The following is a 5,358-nucleotide window of genomic DNA, read 5'->3' as shown; positions in this document are numbered from 1 at the left end:
GGTGAATTTCCCGAGTAGGGAAGTGGTCCAAACGGGGATGGGAGTGAACCTGACAGCTCTTCCGACATTGAGGCTTCGGGGCCGGGTAGCTCAGTCGGATTTGACCCGGCGAATCTGCCGACTTCCACGCCTTCGAGCGGGGGACTCTCCTCTAAGTTCAGGCCGAATTTGGTGAATTTCCTAAGTCGGGAAGTGGTCCAACGGGGATGGGAGTGAACCTGACAGCTCTTACCGATTTGGGGCTTCCAAGCCGGTAGCTCAACCGGATTTGATCCGGCGGTTCTAGCGACTGTCACGCCTTCGAGGGGGGACTGTTGTATAAGTTCAGGCCGAATTTGGTGAATTTCCCGAGTCGGGAAGTGGTCCAAACGGGGATGGGAGTGAACCTGACAGCTCTTACCGACTTTGGGGCTTCCAAGCCGGGTAGCTCAACCGGATTTGATCCGGCGGTTCTGCCGACTGTCACGCCTTCGAGGGGGGACTGTTGTATAAGTTCAGGCCGAATTTGGTGAATTTCCGAGTCGGGAAGTGGTCCAAACGGGGATGGGAGAGAACCTGACAGCTCTTACCGACTTTGAGGCTTCGGGGCCGGGTAGCTCAGCCGGATTTGATCCGGCGGTTCTGCCGACTGTCACGCCTTCGAGGGGGGACTGTCCTCTGAGTTCAGGCCGAATTTGGTGAATTTCCGAGTCGGGAAGTGGTCCAAACGGGGATGGGAGTGAACCTGACAGCTCATACCGACTTTGAGGCTTCCAAGCGGGTAGCTCAGCCGGATTTGACCCGGCGTTTCTGCCGACTTCCACGCCTTCGAGGGGGGACTGCCCTCTGAGTTCAGGCCGAATTTGGTGCATTTCCCGAGTCGGGAAGTGGTCTCTGTCACAACGGGGGCAAGTGTCTGAAGAGGTAAAGTGAGTAACAGCACAGCTTAGGGAAGGGTTCCAAAGTTCTCAACAATGTGATTCGGTTACCAGGAAAGCTTAGGAAAGTTGCCTGACTGTCCCAAACGAATGAACTGCAAAACTTAGGGAACATGCCCGAAGATGCTTAAAAGTGTGAAATCAGTAAGCAGGAAAGCATAGGAAAGTGCCTGAAAGTGCTAAATGAGTAACATGAAAAACGTAGAAAAATGCCCGAAAAGAAGAAATCAGTAACCAGCAAAACTTAGTAAAACGTTGGAAAAGCAGAAATGAGTAACCAGAAAAACTTAGAAAAATGTTTGAAATGAGAAATGAGTAACCAGAAAAACTTAGAAAAATGTTTGAAAATGAGAAATGAGTAACCAAGAAAACTTAGAAAAATGCCAAAAAGAAGAAATCAGTAACCAGAAAAACTTAGAAAAATGTTTGAAAATGAGAAATGAGTAACCAGAAAAACTTAGAAAAATTTTTGAAAATGAGAAATGAGTAACAAGAAAACTTAGAAAAATGCCCAAAAGAAGAAATCAGTAACCAGAAATACTTAGAAAAATGTTTGAAAATGAGAAATGAGTAACCAAGAAAACTTAGAAAAATGTTTGAAAATGAGAAATGAGTAACCAAGAAAACTTAGAAAAATGCCAAAAAGAAGAAATCAGTAACAGAAAAACTTAGAAAAATGTTTGAAAATGAGAAATGAGTAACAAGAAAACTTAGAAAAATGCCAAAAAGAAGAAATCAGTAACAAGAAAAACTTAGAAAAATGTTTGAAAAAATGAGAAATGAGTAAACAAGAAAACTTAGAAAAAATGCCCAAAAAGAAGAAATCAGTAACCAGAAAAACTTAGAAATGTTTGAAAATGAGAAATGAGTAACCAGAAAAACTTAGAAAAATGTTTGAAAATGAGAAATGAGTAACCAAGAAAACTTAGAAAAATGCCCAAAAGAAGAAATCAGTAACCAGAAAAAACTTAGAAAAATGTTTGAAAATGAGAAATGAGTAACCAAGAAAACTTAGAAAAATGCCCGAAAAGAAGAAATCAGTAACCAGAAAAACTTAGAAAAATTTTCGGCCAAGTGTGAAAAATATTCTAAGTGTCAGCGGAGGAAAATGCCGAAGCATCGGGAAAGATTCAAAAACTCATGCCGAACATGAGTTCCGAAGTGCCGGAGGAACTGGGCGAATTGAGCCCGGCGGTTGGCCAGATGTCGTTTTGAGTCTGCAGCCCGAAAACTTTAACTTTGTCTGCCGCGGAAGTCTGGACCGGGAAAAATCCAAACGGTTTTGCCGGGTTCGAGTTCCAGAGCGAAGCAGTCGAATTTGAAATTCAGACCATTCAGTGCCACTTGACATTGTGACACAGTGAGGTTGGCGGGGTACCCGGAGATTTTGGGAACACGATTTTTAGAACAAAATGGCGGCGCGGGACCACTTTGAAAGGCATCCGAAAAAACGGTTCCGCGGGCAGAGCACTTGAATGACAGGCCTGTGTGCATGCCCAAGAGCTCTCGGAAGTCTAATTTTTGACACTTTGTCAAATTTTCGACAGACTTACCCAACTCTTGCTGCCTGTTCTAAGAATCAGTCAGAGGCCTGTGCGGCGGTCTCTTGACACTTTGGAGGGCGGGCAAACCCCACGTTGACTCCGGCCGTCCCTCCAAAGGCACTTGCTATTGGGGGAAAGGATTGCAAGTAGCCTGGTTCCCGTGGGAGCGGCCAGGAAGGGTGCAGGCTGGCCCTGCCTGAGCATTCCCAAAACCCTCTTCCGCTGAGAGCAGACCTCGCACGCCGCACTACCGGCTCTGGGAGTGGTTGGCCGCTATTGTACATAGTCCGGTCCTTCCTCTGCCACCGGCAAGTGCGATGGCTCTGCCGCCCTGCGGTGCTCGTCACCCAGGTTTGGGGAACACGATACTTAGAACATGTTGGCGGCTCGGGACCTGCAGGCGAAAGGGGCCCCGTGGTGCTGAGCACATCGACCTCGGGTCTCAGTGCAAGCCGGAGAGTTCGCGGAAGTCTTAAAAGATTTTGACATCTGCTCAAATCTTTGACAGGCTTGCCTGACTCTTTCCGTCCGTTCTAAGAATCAGTCGGAGGCCGGGGCGGGGACGGTCTCTTGACACACGGAGGGTTGGCTTCCCTCCTCAGGTGTTTGTGTCGAAAATGAAGGCGAGAGATGCAAGCGTCCTGGTTCCCCTGGGTGCTGCCAGCAAGGGTGCAGGCTGACCCTTGCCTGAGCACTCCCAAAAGCCTCTTAAGCTGAGAGCAGGCGCCGCACTACCGGCTCTGGGAGTCGTTGGCCGCTATTGTACATAGTCCGGTCCTTCCTCTGCCACCCGGCAAGTGCGATGGCTCTGCCTCCCTGCGGTGCTCGTCACCCAGGTTTGGGGAACACGATACTTAGAACATGTTGGCGGCTCGGGACCTGCAGGCGAAGGGGGCCCCGTGGTGCTGAGCACATCGACCTCGCGTCTCAGTGCAAGCCGGAGAGTTCGCGGAAGTCTTAACAGGCTTGCCTGACTCTTTCCGTCCGTTCTAAGAATCAGTCGGAGGCCGGGGCGGGGACGGTCTCTTGACACACGGAGGTTGGCTTCCCTCCTCAGGCGTTTGTGTCGAAAATGAAGGCGAGAGATGCAAGCGTCCTGGTTCCCCTGGGTGCTGCCAGCAAGGGTGCAGGCTGACCCTTGCCTGAGCACTCCCAAAAGCCTCTTAGGCTGAGAGCAGGCGCCGCACTACCGGCTCTGGAGTCGTTGGCCGCTATTGTACATAGTCCGGTCCTTCCTCTGCCACCCGGCAAGTGCGATGGCTCTGCCTCCCTGCGGTGCCCGTCACCCAGGTTTGGAGAACACGATACTTAGAACATGTGGCGGCTCGGGACCTGCAGGCGAAAGGGGCCCCGTGGTGCTGAGCACATCGACCTCGCGTCTCAGTGCAAGCCGGAGAGTTCGCGGAAGTCTTAACAGGCTTGCCTGACTCTTTCCGTCCGTTCTAAGAATCAGTCGGAGGCCGGGGCGGGGACGGTCTCTTGACACACGGAGGGTTGGCTTCCCTCCTCAGGCGTTTGTGTCGAAAATGAAGGCGAGAGATGCAAGCGTCCTGGTTCCCTGGGTGCTGCCAGCAAGGGTGCAGGCTGACCCTTGCCTGAGCACTCCCAGAAGCCTCTTAGGCTGAGAGCAGACGCCGCACTACCGGCTCTGGGAGTCGTTGGCCGCTATTGTACATAGTCCGGTCCTTCCTCTGCCACCGGCAAGTGCGATGGCTCTGCCTCCCTGCGGTGCCGTCACCCAGGTTTGGAGAACACGATACTAAGAACATGTTGGCGGCTCGGGACCTGCAGGCGAAAGGGGCCCCGTGGTGCTTAGCACATCGACCTCGCGTCTCAGTGCAAGCCGGAGAGTTCGCGGAAGTCTAAAGCTTTTGACATTCGCTCAAAGCTTTGACAGGCTTGCCCGACTCTTTCCGTCCGTTCTAAGAATCAGTCAGAGGCTGGTGGGGAGGTCTCTTGACGCAAGGGGAGGGGTGGCGTCCCTCCTCAGGCGCTTGTGTCGAAAATGAAGGCGAGAGATGCAAGCGTCCTGGTTCCCCTGGGTGCTGCCAGCAAGGGTGCAGGCTGACCCTTGCCTGAGCACTCCCAGAAGCCTCTTAGGCTGAGAGCAGACGCCGCACAACCGGCTCTGGGAGTCGTTGGCCGCTATTGTACATAGTCCGGTCCTTCCTCTGCCACCGGCAAGTGCGATGGCTCTGCCTCCCTGCGGTGCCCGTCACCCAGGATTGGAGAACACGATACTAAGAACATGTTGGCGGCTCGGGACCTGCAGGCGAAAGGGGCCCCGTGGTGCTTAGCACATCGACCTCGCGTCTCAGTGCAAGCCGGAGAGTTCGCGGAAGTCTAAAGCTTTTGACATTCGCTCAAAGCTTTGACAGGCTTGCCCGACTCTTTCCGTCCGTTCTAAGAATCAGTCAGAGGCCGGTGGGGAGGTCTCTTGACGCAAAGGGGAGGGGTGGCGTCCCTCCTCAGGCGCTTGTGTCGAAAAATGAAGGCGAGAGACGCGAGCGGCCTGGTTGCTTTGGGTGCTGCCAGGAAGGATGTGGTCTGACCCTTGCCTGAGCACATCCAAAAGCATGTGATGTTGAGAGCAGACCTCGAGCCCCGCACAACCGGCTCTGGGAGTCGTTGGCCGCTATTGTACATAGTCCGGTCCTTCCTCTGCCACCCGGCAAGTGCGATGGCTCTGTCGCCCTGTGGTGCCCGTCACCCAGGTTTGGGGAACACGATACTAAGAACATGTTGGCGGCTCGGGACCTGCAGGCGAAAGGGGCCCGTGGTGCTGAGCACATCGACCTCGGGTCTCAGTGCAAGCCAGAGAGTTCGCGGAAGTCTAAAGCTTTTGACATACGCTCAAATCTTTGACAGGCTTGCCCGACTCTTTCCGTCCGTTCTAA

The sequence above is a fragment of the Hemiscyllium ocellatum genome (assembly GCF_020745735.1).
Source record: "Hemiscyllium ocellatum isolate sHemOce1 chromosome 15 unlocalized genomic scaffold, sHemOce1.pat.X.cur. SUPER_15_unloc_2, whole genome shotgun sequence".
In the NCBI taxonomy this organism is placed as follows: Eukaryota; Metazoa; Chordata; class Chondrichthyes; order Orectolobiformes; family Hemiscylliidae; genus Hemiscyllium; species Hemiscyllium ocellatum.
Note: the sequence above shows the minus strand (reverse complement) of the source record.